Below are 17,536 nucleotides of genomic sequence, written 5' to 3'. Positions count from 1 at the left end.
AGACGGTCTGTAAAAATATATAGTAAATGAGATTATGGAATTAGTTGAATCCTTATAAACTTAGTCAAGAAGACGGCTCCTGTGAATTTTTTTTCCTCCCCTACACGCCCCATCCCAGCGGGCAGAAATTTTACTTTTTTGGCCTTCACAGCCCCTGCTTAAAACTCTTTACAGACCTTTGCGCGTTAGCAGCTGCACCTGTTTATTTTTGTGGTATTGTTTATCTGCCGTGTTTTGAACGATGGTCTTTTTTGTGTGTGTGTGTGTGTGTTGCACCGAAACTCGCGTCCACTTGTATTTTTTTTGCATACCGAGTTGATTTAAAATGTGCGTACCACACTTTGAAATTAATTTATACTATAATTTTTGTAAAGGGTTGTGCGTCGATGCTATGTATCGCACATTTATTAACCCAAAAACTACTTTTCTTAGGAAAGTTGAATAGCCACAAAAGTAAAACGCGTGCAGCGTACTAGTAAGCCACATTCTTATTTCTTGCCTGAAGCACTCGCAATAAATGAAGGCCGACTTCGTATGTCGCTTTATGGCGGCGTTTACTTTCACCCTCTTGGGAGTTCGCAGACCATACAGGCTAGAGGTGGTCTGTCCTGGCTTGACGGGATTTGCTTCGATTCAACCCCTTCGCGATTTGTGTAATCGTTTTTGCAAAAGGGGGTGAAAAATGCGTCTAGAAGAACCGCATGAACATCTTCTTTTTAGCTACGTATAAATCGTAGTTTATTTTTTTTTTTCCCCCTCACCCTTTAACACGACGTCCATTTTTGAACCCTCCTTTTTGCACAACGGTTTTGTTAAGACGCACTCCTCGATTTTTAAAGGCGTATTTCCAATCGCGGAATGGCGCTCTTCTAACCTGACGGACTCGTCCCTTGACCGTAAATTCTTGTTAACCCTCTGGTAATTGAAATTGCATACTGTGATCGTGCTTCCAATGCCACCTCGAATGTAAGACTGTCTTCTGCAGAGCGCGGCTTACGCTCATGCCCTACAGAGGTCAGTCGAGTCCTGGAGCTTCGTGTTCTCCTCCTCTTATTTTGGGGGATCTGAACGATTTTTGTATATTGATGCTGCCACCACGCAGGTGTGCGCAGTATTAGCTGCAAATCGAAATGCTTGAATTTAAAGCGTCGTATCTTTTTGCGTGGGCCGTTTGCACCGCATTGTAGCAGCATTTCCTCGTACTGTCCGGTATAACGGGGAAAACGGTAATCGGCAACTCTCTCTCGAGGGGTTGGCTGTGAAGATCTTTCTGTGATCACTGCTTCTTAAGAACCTCGCTCTTTATTTTTTACCCCCCCAAACCGTAAAGCCCATCGAGTTGCATTTTTATCGGTGACGCGTTTTTATACACTCGCCCTCTGGCCTTAGTAAAGGGCAAGGCAGCGCAACAACAAAAAAATCGGTCTGTGCCGATCAGACTGAACGGTTTAGTCGTCGCGAGCTTGTCTGTGTGCGAAATTGAATCAATGGAATCGGCGCGCGGCTTCAACTCAGTTAGCTTAGCGCAGCCGCTCGCCACCCCACAAGAATTTATTGCTTTTTTTTTTACACAAAAAAACGAGTGCAACATCCTTGATATGGGGGGGGGGGGGGGGGGATCAAGGTAGCCAAATTGATATGGACCTCATTACCGACCTCATTGTTCGGAGTGTTTTACGGCTTCAGCGAGGCCAGCGCGGTGCTGTCGCACGTATGGCTTTCTAAATCACATTCAGTCAAGTCGCCGTCCTCTAACAGCCGGCTCGGCTACTGTATTTGAACGTCTGGCGAATCTTTTCTGTAATTTATTTAACGGGTTGTAATTAACGCACACACATACGCGCGCGTGCGTATGTGTGTGTGTGGACCGCCTCGGAGATAAGTCGAAGAATGCGAGATAAAGAGACCGCTTCGTAAATGCTGATCTTGCCATGCGGAACAATAAAACGCGATCCGCGGCCTTGCAGAGGGAATCTCTTCCGTTGCTTGCTCCTTTGATGTTTTGTTTGAACAGATTATCTCTGTGTATTCCCCCCACCCCCCCCCCCCCAACAAAAAAAATCCTGCCCCTTATTTGTTTTTAAACTTTGCAGTGTATACTGGAGCAGTTTTTAATTGTTTGCTAATCTTGTGCCCTGTTTTGAGGTAACGGGGGATTGGGCTGCAAAGGCGGTTCTTTATCATTTGATTGTCTCATCTTAAAATCATTAAGAAACATTTTTAAATATTACCCCCTCCATATAGGTAGAACACAACCATTCAGCAAGATGTATTCAAAAACAGAAAATTGTAGTCTAACGTGGCAAACCTTGCCCGAGTACAGCCTTAAAAATGAAGGCTCTGAAGTGGCACTTTATTGAGTTGTGTGGTTTCTTTTTTTTATTGAATCTGTTTGCTTGGGAAAGAACCATTTCATTCATTAACATCCGGAATATGTATAATATAAAAAATATGCATGCAAATAAACACTGCAAACTTGGAGTACACACTCAAAAAAAAAAATGATTATGAAATGGCATTTTATGAGTCTATGCGGTTCCTTGTCGAACAATTGCTTGATAAAAGAAACCCTTCATCCTGGGAAGGGCTCTTGAAAGAGGTGGACGAAAAATGAAATCTCTAGTGTGTGTGTGTGTCTGAATATGTATATAAAAATACGCTCCCTAGCATGATACTAACCGATTTTAAGAACTCCTTTAACTTGGTCTGTGTTGTTGTACCAAGCGAGACTTCTTTCGTAAATTGTGAGCCATACTGAGATTTCACAGACCTATTATCTCTAAATTATTGTTTTTTCTTTTTGAATTTGTTAGACTTTTTAATAAAAAAGGACGTGCCAGAAAGAACCTTATGTTGATGGTTCACAAAAATGGTTAACCCTTGTGCCATCGCTTAGAACTACTGTACTATGTGAACCTCTTATTTTTAAGAGTGCATGAATGGTGTGAATTTAAAAAGGTGGCTTATGCCCCCCCCCCCTTTTTTTTTTTTTTTTGAAGAGGTTTATTTGCTAAGTTTTTAAGTAAACAAAGACCCCCCCACCACACACCCCCAAAAAAAATCCAACAATAAATCATTACTGAACAGTGCATTTCAATGCTGCTGTTTTGTATGCTGGCACTGATAAGGGTTGTTATCAGATGTAAAGTTATTTAAAGTATTGTGTGTGTGTGTGTGTAGAAGAGATCTGCACTTTGTTTTCTTGTACATAAATAGAAAGATTAACAATTGCTTAACCTTGCATTTAAATTTTATGACGGCTTTCTCCCCATAATATTAGTGAAAAGTCAAGCAAAATGACACCTTTTATTGGCTAACTAAAAAGATTACAATATGCAAGCTTTAATATTAAAAACCGAAATTCCATTTGCCACAGATGAAATGGTGCCCTGGCTGCCATCTCTGCCGAAGCCCCTGCCTCAGTTTTAGTTTTCAATAATTCCTCACCCCCCCCCCAAAACTGTTGCACAGAAGTTTTACGGGGCACATCTAGACAATGAAAAGGCAAAGCTTTCCATTGTTCAATGAGAAACCCTGTTTTTAGATTTTATTATTAAAAATGCACCTTACAGTGATTATCTGTGCGAACTATCTTGAAATCCTCTTGGAGAAAACATGACCATGGGGGAGATTTATATATAATATATATATATATTAATTTAGAAATCTTCCATTTTAGAAGGACCTCCTTTTAAAAAGCACTTTACTGCAGTGTGTGGCTCCTCTTTGAACCATTTTATTCTGTAATGGGTTCTCAAATCGCAAATGTGTGACATGCACATTTCCAGGACAAACAGAGTAGATTACACCCAAAAATATATACTGGTACTTTTTGATAGCATTTTACTGGTTTGTGTGGTGGTCCCCCACAACCCCATTTCCTTCTTGACCAGAGTTCTTTGCATATGAAGTTGGTTGTGCTTTGAAAAACTTTTCTAATCTGTAGAAAATCCTTCCAGCTTTAATATTTTGGTAGGTTACCTAGCAGGACACTAACACATTAAGAGAACCTACTTGAGGGACCCTCAATGCATACAACACCCACTTTTTTTAAAAAAACAATGTGAGCAATTGCCATTTTCAAATGTCTTCCTGGCTAGTCATGGTTATCTACTGTATGGAGCTCATTTTGAATTTAAATAAATAAAGGACGGTTCTTTCTGGAACCTTTTTCATGTGGAGTAGTTTGTTTTCCTCTCCAAAATGACCATTCTAAATGACATTTTACGTGGTGGTAGTGGTGTAGTTCCTTTTGTAGAACCCGCGCTTTGACAAAGAACTGGGACCGGTTCCTTATGTATGAAGTTGGTTTCTCGGGCTCTGAAAAGATTCCTAATGTGGGTAAAATGGATATCGGGTGCTTTATAAATTAGTCTTTTAATGTATAGTTTAGGGCAGAGTGGTGGATCTGAGGCTAAGGATCTGTGCTGGTATCCAGAAGGTTGCCAATTCGAATCCCTGTCACTGCCAAAAGAGGTCCTACTCTGCTGGGCCCTTGAGCAAGACCCTTAACCTGTAATTGCTCCAGGGGTGCTGTACAATGGCTGACCCTGCGCTCTGACCCCCAAGGGGTATGCGAAAACTAACAAATTCCTAATACAAGAAATTGTATAAGGCAAAAAAAAAAAGTCGGCTACCCAACCTGAACTTTGTATGCCCCATGGTGTATGCAGCAGTCATTTTGCTCTCTAACTTCTTTTAAAACATACACATTTTATTTTATATGGCTTGTCTATTTTTAACTTGTAATCTTTTTTTAAGCTTTATTGGATCTAGGCTGAGTGACTTGTTTTTCTCGTCATACACATTTCATTGTATGTTGACCCTGTGTTAACCTATATATGACACACAAACCTTAACCTAACCTAACCTAAATCCGTCCTATTCATTCGATCAATCTGGACAAGAACCGGCCATCCCGCCCACCAAACCTTACCAGTCCTATCTACTACTATTTCTTCATTCTTCCTAAATAAAATCAAGTTGTGTTTCTTGGAGGTCCCTAAAGTTCTACTGACGACCCCACTACTTGGGTCACTTTAGCAGAGAGCTACAGACTCCTGGAATATTTATTGAGCCCGTTGTCGATCTAAATAGAAGGTTCCTTTCTAGTACCTTCACGTGGATGGTGGTGCTTTCAAGATCCCAAAGTGTTTCCTCTATGATGACGCTCTGGCCATCGGACCTTACTCCTTTTCTATGTTAACTAATGTTGCCTTATTTTTCTTATTTTGTCTTTTTCTTCATTATGTAAAGCACTTTTGAGCTACTTTTTGTATGAAAATGTGCTATAGAAATAAATGTTGTTGAACCGCTCTGGCACCTTTTTTTTTTTTTTTTTTAAATAAGTATACTCTTTTTAAAAACTAAACCCGCGGGGGCTTCAGAAGCGTGCTTGTGCACAACAAGAACACCACGACGTATGTAATGGTTTGTGTTCGCGTGTTTCTAGTCTGAATTCTCCACAGGCCCACCCCACCACCCTGGTAAATAGCAAATGAACGGCGGTGGTTTTTATAGAAATGAGTGAACCTTTTTGTGCGAGAATAAACTGGTGTGTAGAAGTGTTATCAAGATTTAGATTTTTTTAAATGTACACGCCTTTTAAGGTGCAGTGCTGTGTTTATGAAGGACCCTGCTCAAACTGTGCCAGCCCCAAAAGCCTCGGTCCCTCCACTTTTATTCTTTTGGGTACAGTATTTGGAAAAGGGAACCACAATGTGAAGAAATGAAGAACCGTGCAAAAATCTATAACACTAAACCCCCCCCCACCCCACCCATGGTTCTTTTGTCTTACTAAGGCCCAAGTGGACAAAGACTAAGACGTTTTTGTCTGTCGTGCGTGAAAGCGAATTTAAATTGTAGGCACGGATTTCTCGTCCCCCTTATTATTTTGCAAGTTGTCGTTACTTTTAACAGATGTGTGAATTTGCCGGTAATCCATTTTGTAGTTCAGGAACCAAAACAAAGCGGGCAGCCGTAGCACTTTTTTTTTTTTTTTTTTTCCCCCCGTCCCTCTCTCCTTCCCACCCCCTCTTGATTTATTTTTAAGTAAATCAACCCCAGCTCTAGTTAATAAGGAGATTATGCTGCATACTACCTCTTTGTAAAAGTGATGCAAATGAAAGGCTGCGGTAGAAAGGCACAGATCTGACATGAATGAGGTACAGATAACACACAAAAAAAAAAAAAAGGGGCCAGAGGAACTCGCTGTTGTGATCGGGCTGTTTTTTTTTTTTTTTTTTTTTTTTTTTTTTTGCAGAGTCGTCATGTCACCCCCCCTAACCTTTATTTAATTTTTTTGTCTTTTTCTACATGTGCTAAATCCTCCTACTTTATACAATGTATGGAAAAGCCAAAAAAAAAGGGTGCTTCCATGGCAACCTATAGATTAAGTTCATGTTCACGATGACGAACCCCCCCCCCAAATCATCGCTGTGGCTCGAGGGTATTAAGTGAGAACGCCAACGGCCTTAGAAAGCTAGGATTAGAGTCCATGCCTGGCTGTGGACTGGGTAGTATGCCAGGTTACAAAGAAATGGGGAGGGGGTTCTTAAGGTTGACCAAACACTTTTTGGTTAGCAACCACCCTTAAGTTTTCTGCACACTTTATTTTATATATTTATGTATTGTTAAAGATTCATATTGTCGGTTTTTAGATTCCCAAATTCCATTTACTTTACCTTCGTGCCCATTCAGCTAGATGGGTACTCCGACATCTGCTTCATTCATTTGTGTTGCAGACGCGGCCTGACAAAGGCTGGCCATCTTGGAGGTTATCTGAAAGGAAAACACAATTATGTAGATGTTAACCTGAGAGGGTTCCCAACCCCCCCGCCTCTGAGCAAACACGCAATACAGAACTTTTTGGGAGCAGCCGACAGGCCCGTCCAAAAAAAATAATATATATTTTTGGCATGGAGCTGCCTTTGTTTATCCATTCTGAGTAATTTATTTGTCTCTTGTCTTTTTTTTAAGGTGCCCCCTTGTTGTGTTCTATAAAACGTCTCTCCTAAAATTTGATTGGCATCTAACTTTATTTAAATTTAGCAGTATTTTTATTATCCGAGTTAAGTTTGTGTTTTTTGGGAAGCATGCTGATGTATGTCTACCAGTACCTCCTCCTATTTATGCGCTCTTGCGCTAAAATTGCTTCTGACAGGGGAAGGTGGGAGGGGAATTTACCAGTTACAGGTTCTGAGCAGTAATGGAATTTGAGTTGCGGCTGTGCAGATTTATTTTTTTTTTCCTCCCCAAGCGCTACGTTCAGCACCTTCCATTAATTTTGTATTTGCCTGGAGGAACAAAAGTCAATTACATAAAGTAGAGTCCCCTATGTTTTGTTTTAAATGGTGGAAAAAAAACCTAAATAAATGAATACTCCAATACACTCCTCAAAGCCCCCCCTCCCCGTTCACGGTATAATTCAGATAGATGAGCTCTTAATTTGAGCTTTGCAAAAAGCCAGAACAGCTGCGTCTGGAAGGACTTCTGAATTCTACCCCTCATTTGGTGGTCCGGTTTGTAATCTGCAGGCGTAGTTTATCTGCTTCCCGACCCTCTGCGCTCTCAGATCCATGACACACAAAAATGTCAGGCCGAGTTCCCGCTTTGCATTACAATGCATCATGTCACTCTTGTCAGTAGAGACCCCCACTGTTTGCTTTGCTATTGTCTCTACCGATTTGAAGGGGTTGTGGGGAGAAATCCTAATTACGTTAGAACTGGTTCCCATTTTGACCCTCTATGCCAGCGTTTCTGAACCGTTAAGTATTTGTGAACCGAGTTTTCATAAGTTTTAATCGTGCCCACCTAACTTTTTTTTTTTTTTTTTTTTTTTTAAAAGCCCACTAATACCAATTTGTTCTCTTTTTAATATGTCATAGATGCATATTTTATTATACCTACTTAACTTTTATCGACATTTATCTAACTCTATATTTTTCTAGTATCGGAATGTAATTGTTTTGGATTCAATAGATGTATTTCATATTTTTGATTTTTTTTTTTTTTTTTTTTTTTTTTCACATCTTCGCGCCCATTTTTTGTTACTTCGCACCCCCCTATGTGAGCCCGCCCCACAAATTGAGAACCACTGCTCTATGCAGTTTACACTTTGGCAACTTTCTGATCTTTTCTTTTTCTTATTAAAACATTTTATTTTTTCTCTATGTAGTAATGGCACTGCAGGTTCGCATCACCCCTTTAGCTTTGGGCTTTCTAAAAAAGCAAACTATTGTCAAATTAACAAGTATTGAGTTGGATTGTAAGAAAAGCATGTGAGTGAGTGTCCGTCCAGTTACTGTTTCTGTTGTGTGCCATTTGGGATTTATAAAAAAAGCGGTGGTAAGGTTTGTGATGCGCCATCTGTTGAAATGAAAAATACAAGTATTTAATCACTACATCCATTATCCAACCTGCTATGTCCAAATTACAGTGTCACTTCTGGTGTCTGCTGAAGCCAATCCCAGCCAACACAGGGCACAAGGCAGGAAACAAACCCCAGGCAGGGTGCCAGCCCACCGCAGGGCACACACTAGGGACAATTTAGAATCGCCAATGCACCTAACCTGCATGTCTATGGACTGTGGGAGGAAACCCACGCAGACACGGGGAGAACATGCAAACTCCACGCAGGGAGGACCTGGGAAGCAAACCCAGGACTCCTAACTGCAAGGTTATGTATTACAAAATATATAGTGTACGGTCTCGATGCATGCTCAATAATCCAGGTAAGGAAATTCTAGAAAGTTGATTTCTGTTCATCTGAACTTAGTTTTTTCCAATACATTTCATCACTCATCCAAGTGACATCCTCCATCTCGGTTGACTGCCGGTTTCTCCAACTTTATAAACGGCACCATTAACTAACAATGGGCCGTGTGATCAGTGATACACAAGCTGTGTACTGCAAACCATACATCCAACAGAAAGTAACTGCCGGCTGGACAGAAATCAACTTCTCCACCTTAATAGACCCAACATGATTTGAAGTGTTGAACATTCTGCTCCATATCATTCTACCAAGACCTTAAGTCAGCCAATGCAATTTGTATATTTTGTAAAGTACTTTTATTACTATTCAGTTTGTTGTTGTTTTTCTCGTCATTTTAACTCTTATTCCTCACACTGAGTCGACTGCACCTTCAATTTAGTTGTTCCTTTGTAAAAGTGACAATGACAAAGATCTATCTATTCTGAAGAGGAGTAGTCCGGCAGATCAAGACTATGACTTTAAAATGAGTTAATCAACAACACTGGGAGAGTAAATTTCACACAAACATTGTAGAGAAAAGCCAAGCAAAATGACCCCTTTTATTGGCTAACTAAAAAGATTACAATATGCAAGCTTTCGAGGCAACTTGGGCCCCTTCTTCAGGCGAGATGTAATGAAGAAGGGACCTGAGTTGCCTCGAAAGCTTGCATATTGTAATCTTTTTAGTTAGCCAATAAAAGGTGTCATTTTGCTTGGCTTTTCTCTACAGTCATAATGGCTAACACGGTACAACACCCTAGTACTACACAAACATTGGGAAGTTTTTCTTTACACATGGAATAAATGACCAAGTAGTGTGGTGGACTGGAGGACTTTGGGGGCCTTCAAGACTCGACTTGATGTGTTTTTGGAGGAATTAATTGGACGGGACCAGCGTACTTTGTTGAGCTGAATGGCACGTCTTCATGGGTGGAGTGGTGGCTTTGAGGTTAGGGATCTGCACTGGAAATCGTAAGGTTGCCGGTTCAAATCCCATAAATGCCAATAGGGACTCTGCTCTGTTGGGCCCTTAACTTGCAATTGCTGAGTGCTTTGAGTAGTGAGAAAAGCGCTATATAAATGCAAAGAATTATTATTACTATTCTCCCTTTTTTTTTATTGGAACAATCTGGACAAGTGTCGGTATGGCCATCCAGTGGTTAGCGTTGGGAACAATTTTAAATATGGGCAAAACCTGTAGAATTGTGTTTTGTAAAAAAAAAATCAAATACCAAATTAGGAACTAAAAATCTGTAATCCACCAATTCCGTTTTCTATTCTATGCCCAACAACTTTCTTGCACTTGCTCGGGCCACGTGAATGAGGTTTTATAGCTGTAATGCTAATGACTGAGAACTTTTGCGTGGTGGGCAATGGATGAGTGAAAAGAATGATAAATTTGGCGCGCGTGTCACGGAAACTGAAGCCCTGACGTGACTTGGCCAGTGTCGCTAAGCCAGGCCGATGTGATGGTGACCACCGGCTTATTTTATTTTTTATTTTTTTTCTAGCAAAACACTTCAAGTGTAGGAGTGGGAAAAATTCAACAAGCAGTGCTGGGAGGCAGCAGTGAAAATGGGAGTCTGTGTCTGTAGAGGAAAAGGCCTCTGCGAGGGAACGGGATTGGGTGTGTGGGGTTCTACCAGACCAAACGGAGAAACCATGAATCAAACTGACCATTTTTCTAATTTCTTGGATTTCAATCCATCTTAGGTGGGTAGCATAGCTAGTAAATACACAAAATTGAGAACTTCTGCTTTGGGAAGGGGTGATCTCTAATGCCCGCGTGGTAAGTGAGAGCCTTGCGTACATACGGCATGCCATAATTTGGATCGAACATTCTCTATTTAAATTGCCTTTCAGGTTGCACATAAACTGTCCAGCTGTATAATTCAAAACTCTTTGACGGATCATATGTTATAAATTGCAGGTTCAATCCCCACCACTCCCTCTCTGCTGTTTCCCTTCACCTTCTAGGGTTTAAGCTACAGAGACTGTTATAGCTGCATTTCAAATTATTCTTCATACCTCCATTTATGAGCCCAGATCTACCATCTCATAAGCCTGCTTAATCCTGAACAGGGTGGGCCAGACCTAAACCTAGCAAGCAAGGGGCACGAAGCAGGAACAATCCCTGGATAAGGGTGCCAGCCCACTGCAGGGTAAACACACACATGGGATAATTTTAAGCATTGCCTGCTCGCCTGACCTGCATGTCTTTTGGACTGTGGGAGGAAACCCAAGATGGAGAAAAGGAGACTGTGGAAGATTGTGGGTTCACTTCCCGGTTCCTCCCTGTGTGGATAGCGCTTTGAGTACTGAGAAAAGCGCTATATAAATGTAATGAATTATTAGATAACACGCAAAGTCCACACAGGGAGAACTTTAAATTTTGACAAATGCAAGGAGATCATTCCGTTCATCAAGCTGGTTTGTTTAGCTGATGGTGAAGCTGTTCCAATATCTCTCTTCTTAAAGGTGTTTGTGGTTTCTGCTTCCATCTCCATGTCTTGGTGGGTTCCCAATCACCCCTACCTTCCCACCACAATTGTTTGCTTAATGAATTTCCTTTCTGGTTTCACTTTACACTCCATTTCCAAAGGTGTCCACGATTACCCCGGTACTATTTACGGCGAGGCAGCGGCACTGCCCCTGCACCACCATGCCACCCTAATTCCAAAGAAATAATATCTTGAGTTCACTTCACTTTTCGTTAAGTCACTTTTTGGTTAAAATCGTGCAGTTCTATTTCCTGAGCCTGCTTTTTCTATTACAGGGTCACGTACAGTCGGACCTTCCTCAATCCCAAAACTGACTACAAAACAAATGGCGATTTTCTTTTATAGACGTCTCTACGTTGTTTGAAGCGCCAGTACAAACCATCAGGGGTGTCTCTTTTTTGACAACATGCTTCACGAAAACAGACGAGCATTTTAGGTGTCCTGCTGTGGGTTCTCTTAAACGTTCAGGTCCTTTCCTACCAGTAGAATAACAACTTAGAAATGTGTGTGTGTGTTTTAAATAAATGGTATAGACTTTTTAATTATGACTTTACGGCCTGATCCACTTGAGCTCTCTGATGATTGAATGCCTGCAAAAGGCAAAGAAAAGGGTACCAGAGGACTATCTAATTATAGAGTCGTCTTCCAGGTTCTCGCAAGTGTGTAGCGAGATCTGGTAGGGCAGGGCAGGGCTTCCCAGAATGCACTTTCACTTTCATTGAAACGCCAATTCAAATGGTGAGGTCTGGGGAAGTAACTTGTAGAGGATGGAAGAATTCCATCGGCCTCCCGCTGAACACTCCTTGTGCTCTCTCCATTCAGAGAATCGCTGTCTGTGTGTGTGTGCGTGCATCTTGAACGCTCGAATAGCTAATTGTGTGTGATCTAATTAAAGTGCACATATGTGCTGCACCAAAGCCCATACAGATCCCAGCATTGTGTTTCTTGCCCACCCCTAGAAGTGAGGAGGCCTTCTATCATTTCCGTCACAGCATGCCATGTCTGCAGCTTGCTTGCATCATCAAGTTTTTATTTAATGAACTGATAATCTGGGGTGGGGGGGGTGTTCCCCTGAGGTAGTGTTAGGGTGTTACGCAGCCCTCTCACCCCTTCAGTTGATCGAAATGAGCTCAGTGTATTAAGGGGCCATGCAACTGTATCTCCTAATCTGCTCACCCGCAGCAGCGTTCCCTTCGTCCTGATTGCCTCTGGATGATAATTTTGTGAAATAGTCGTGTAAAGAATCCATCCTCTCTCTCTCTTGTTGTGAACATGAAACTTTAGTAATCCATCTCTGTAATTGTACCTTCTCTTCATTGCCAGGCTGCTCACATTCGGTATTCAACAATGATTGCTAATAGCCCATTCAGGCAAGTATTTACTTGTTAGCAGGAGAACAGAGCATGATAAACGTCCAGCAAGCCCCGAGCCTCCATCGGCCTTTTTATATGCAGACTGGTGCATATTTATGGAGAGGAAATGACAAAGGAGAACGTGAATGGACGTGGCCCTCCGTGTTTACTTTAAATGAAGGTTAAAGTGATTACAGGCACAGATATAAAGGGAAGCCGGCTATGTTTATTTCTCCTTATCAAACATGGAGCTTCACTTGTGTACCTGTCTTTTTATTTCATTTATTTCCCCCCCCAAATTAAATTAATGGCGTCTGTGTGGAATGCAGACGGCTTAACAACGTGACCTTGCAAGCTTACATTTGGGGGGGGGCAGCTTGATCCAATACATGTACACCAGCATCTGTTTGTGTGGTGGCTTGCGTCACATTTCTTCTGTAAAGTGAAACGCCTTTTGTGATTATACGCTTTTTTTTAAAAACCACACACTTGTGTAGAATCACAAAAGGCGTTTCACTTTACAGAAGAAATTAAGCAAGCCAGCTGTACTAGACAGCAGAGTTAGTAAACGGAGATATGCATGTGAGATTATATATAATATATATAGACATGTTGCATAGTTTACTGTCAAATAATGCAAAGAGCACGCTACACGTGTTGCCCTCATTTGGGCTCATCAGGCGTACACACCCATACAATCGGATCGGGACTCGGACTATGAATGTAATTCCTCTGATCTACAGGCTGTCAAATAAACAAACCACACGGCGTGGCGCAACGTAAAGGGGCTTCGTCTCTGACTCTGATGTCCGAGGTTCGATTCCCTGAGAGGGGAGCAGTAGAGTGCGTACGCATGATGAGCCCAAATACGTGTCGCGTACTCTTTGCATTATTTGACAGTAAACTATGCAACATTCCATGATCTGCTTCTCGCAACTGAAAGAGGGCACCGTGGTGGATGTTTGCCGAATGGAAGACCAACCACGTGTGCTACCTGGTAGGTAACCACCCATACAATTCAGGTCGGGACTCGGACTACAAATGCAATGAATACATAAGACATATATTTAATCTTCTATAATACACTACCGTGGCTGTTCATCTGTCTGTCTAGGATTTTAAATCGCCTGTAGCTCACAAACCGTTTCACCTATTGACTTGAAATTTGGTACACCTATACTATGTGAAGTCTACTATCCAATTTTGGGGTGATGATTTTATTACTTTTTTTATTTTATTGTAGAATCCACTCTTGGCAGCAGGGTGGCCGTGCAGCGCATGCGTACGGGCGCCGTTCTCATTCCCTACCGCCTTCGCTAATCATTCTTGAGGCAGATTGAAGATTTAAGTGCCAGATTAAGTGAAAAATTTAAAGAAAACGTACTAAGTAATTACAACACAAAATCTAAGTTGGTTTTAATGCGAAAAGATACCGACGAAAGAGAAGCAGCGGGCTGCTAGGGTGCAGTAAAGAAGAGCTGCACAGCAAGCAGCAAGCACATCAGCCTCTGAGCAAACGAATGGTAAACGTACAGAGAGACAGGATGAAGACTGAACGCTCAAGTCAAGTGTATTCACTGCACGCTATTGTGCAGTGCACCGTTGTGTGTATGTATAATATATACACACACATTATAATATATATATATAAACTATTTCAACCATTCTATGATCTGCTCCTCACAAACTGAGGGCACCGTGGCGGATGTTAGCAGATTGCTGGCCAACCACAAGCGTTACCTGGTAGGTAACCACCCATACAATCAGATTGTGACACAGACTACGAATGCCGTGAATGTAATTACCCCGATCTACATGCTGTCAAATAAACGAACCACATGCCGTGGCGCAACGTTAGGGGCATCGCCTCTGGCGCTGACGTCCGAGGTTCGATTCCCGAGAGGGAGTGCAGTGGAGTGTGTACACCTGATGAGCCCAGAATGAGGGCGAAACACGTGTCGTGTACTCTTTGCATTTATTTGACAGTAAACTATTTCAACCATATATATATATATATATATATATATATATATATATATATATATATATATATAAATAATTAATTTCATTAATTATATATTATTATTTATGTTAGGTAGAATGCCCAGAGGGGACTGGGTGGTCTCGTGGCCTGGAACCCCTACAGATTTTATTTTTTTCTCCAGCCGTCTGGAGTGTTTTTTTGTTTTTTCTGTCCCCCCTGGCCATCGGACCTTACTCCTTTTCTATGTTAACTAATGTTGCCGTATTTTAATTTATTTTGTCTTTCATTTTTCTTTTCTTCATTATGTAAAGCACTTTGAGCTACTTTTTGTATGTAAATGTGCTATAGAAATAAATGTTATGTGTGTATATATACTGTGTGTGTGTGTGTGTATATAAATTCTCACACACTACATACTTCTGTCATATCACCTATGTCCATATATTCAATCTCTTTTCGCTGTTCTGTTATTTCACGGAGTAATTTTCCGTTTCTTAGCGCTAATGTGATCTTTACTATCTCTTTTTGAGAATTTCGAATTTTATCACTTCCATTATCTCTAACCTGCTCTGCATGTGTATTGCACCAACGTTTTTGAACCACCTTTACAACATTCTACTTTGTCTTCTACTCTTTTTGTCTTTCCGACCCCGCTTGGAGCGGAGAGCGCAGGAATTGTCTGACAATAGGATTCACATGAATGAGAAGTGAGTGGATTGTGGGCGTAGTTGTCAATGTTTGCGAGGATGGGGGACTTTGTTAAAATCTCTTGGCAAAAAGTCTCGTCCCGTGGGTCCTGAAATTTATCTCTGAGCAAGTATCATCCCAGGATTTCCTTTTATAAAACTAGGGGGCTTTGCCCTCCTGCTCGCTTCGCTCACCAACCCCCTACCCAGCCCCCTGGTCTGCGGTATGCACCAGCCACTTCACATCTCTGCCCATCGCGTATGTGGATTTCGCGTTCACTGAAGAACAAATCTTTTAATTCTCGCAGAAACCCCTCTTCATTGAGAAGAAACACTACTTTTCCCTGATGGCATCACGAATTAGACGATCTACAAGTCTCCTACTTAGTTTGTAGCCAAACAATTGCTACACACTTCTGTCATATCACCTATGTCCATATATTCAATCTGTTTTCGCTGTTCCGTTATTTCAGAGTAATTTACAGTTGTTAGCGCTAATGTGGTCTTTACTGTCATTTTTTTATTTTATTTTTTTGAAACTTTTGAATTTTAGTACTTGCAGAGCAGGTTAGAGATTATGAATGTGTATCACACCAACATTTTACAACCTCCTTTTTTTGACGTTCTACGTTGTCTTCTACCGTTTTATTTCCGGCCCCGGGCGTGGTTAAATCTCTTGGCACAAAGTCTCATCTCACGGGATGTGAAATTATCCCTCTGAAAAAGTCGTGTCACGTCTCAGAATTTTTTTTTTATTACAGATATATACATACCACCCCCCCCCCCCCCCCATTTTCTAACTCAACATAATGAACGGATTTGAAACCAGTTTAATTTTTGTCGTAAAATTTTATATGTTGCCGTCTGCAAAAATCAGTCCTGTCCATACAGTCGTCATTTTTTAAAATTGTCCGCACTCTCATCACGAGGATTTATGTTGCATTGCCATCAGAATTAAAATAGAGGCTATAAGTGTTACACCCCCGCCCCCCGAAAAGGGCCCTAAGAAATCTGTTAACCTACAATTTATACGATAAAATTAGAAGAGGCTCTCGTAGATTGGTGAATACTATTTTTTAAATATACGTAAATTAAAACTGGATTAAGATTATTTTGTTGTCTGTCATCAGGACTACAGAATTGAGTGTTTGCCTTCCCCAAAAAATATGCAAGCAATAACCAACCCCACAAACGTACACAATGTATTCAATGACTTGACAAGAAAATTATCTCCAACCTACTTATTACAGTTTGGCGGCGGGGGTGGACTGGAGCCTGTCCTGACAGAACTGTGTGCAAAGCAGGGAACATCTCTGTGATAAGCCAGTAACACTGCAATGATGCCACTCGTCCATCAACTTCACAAGTGTATCTTTGGGGATGTAGGAGGAAAAAGCAAGCAAGTAAACTACAGGTGGACAATGAAGGGAGACTGGGACGGTGAGGCAGCCAGCTAGCTAACAAATGGACAGTATAACACTTAAAATACAAAATAAACCAGCAGTTAGCTGGTAGAAATGCACAACGTTAAGTATACATTTCTAACCAGTATCTGAAAGTGAATGTATTGCACCAGTTATGGTGATCACTTTTTATGAAGCGCTGTAATAAATCTGACCCCCTTGTTTTCCGTTAGGGGGTGAACCTCTGGGATGAGTTGATGTGCCATGGCCAACCTCCAGTCCTTCTGATTGTGGTGGTGGTTTAATTTTGAAGACCCCATTAGTTTATGCTTTTTTCAAAAAGTGTGTAATTTCCTGCAATCAAGGTGGTCTAAAAAGTTAGTTTTATTTGGGGTGTAGAGGGCTCAAAATAAACGAGAGCCCCAAAAATGTGGAGTCTTGCATAACTAAACTTTAAGTTTTTAATGAGATCCCATATGTTGGGGTTTTCTCATACTACTGAGCTAGCAAAAGTGATTTTTTTTTTTTTTTTTCAAAATGTTCAGAAGTAATTCTCATGAACCCAATTTATTAGCTGTAACTGATAAGTTCATAGTTTTGGGGTTATAACTGTGTATATTAAGAATGCCCGTAAAGATCATGAGAAAAGATGATTTCCCCACAGGGATGAATAAGATATATTATTTATATTAAAAAAAAAAATCTGTAGTGCTGTATTGGTTTTGTAAAACATGTGCATTCTATAGATTTTATTTGTATTAAGTGGCCTTGTCTGTAGATAACCACAGAACGAGGCGTGGTGGTGGTGGTAGCCACTTTGTTATATTAACGTAACTAAAATCGGAGTTGATCTGT

General features: G+C 41.0%; 1 protein-coding gene across 1 annotated transcript in view; it reads left to right on the top strand.

Annotated features, from left to right (window-relative positions):
• Positions 1-17,536, top strand: part of efnb2a (ephrin-B2a) — a 51,874-nt gene that overhangs the window by 1,431 nt on the left and 32,907 nt on the right. The window lies entirely within an intron of this gene.

Source organism: Erpetoichthys calabaricus, chromosome 4 (genome assembly GCF_900747795.2).
Source record: "Erpetoichthys calabaricus chromosome 4, fErpCal1.3, whole genome shotgun sequence".
Classification (NCBI taxonomy): domain Eukaryota; kingdom Metazoa; phylum Chordata; class Cladistia; order Polypteriformes; family Polypteridae; genus Erpetoichthys; species Erpetoichthys calabaricus.
The sequence above is the reverse complement of the archived record's forward strand: the minus strand, read 5'-3'. Positions and strand labels throughout refer to the sequence as shown.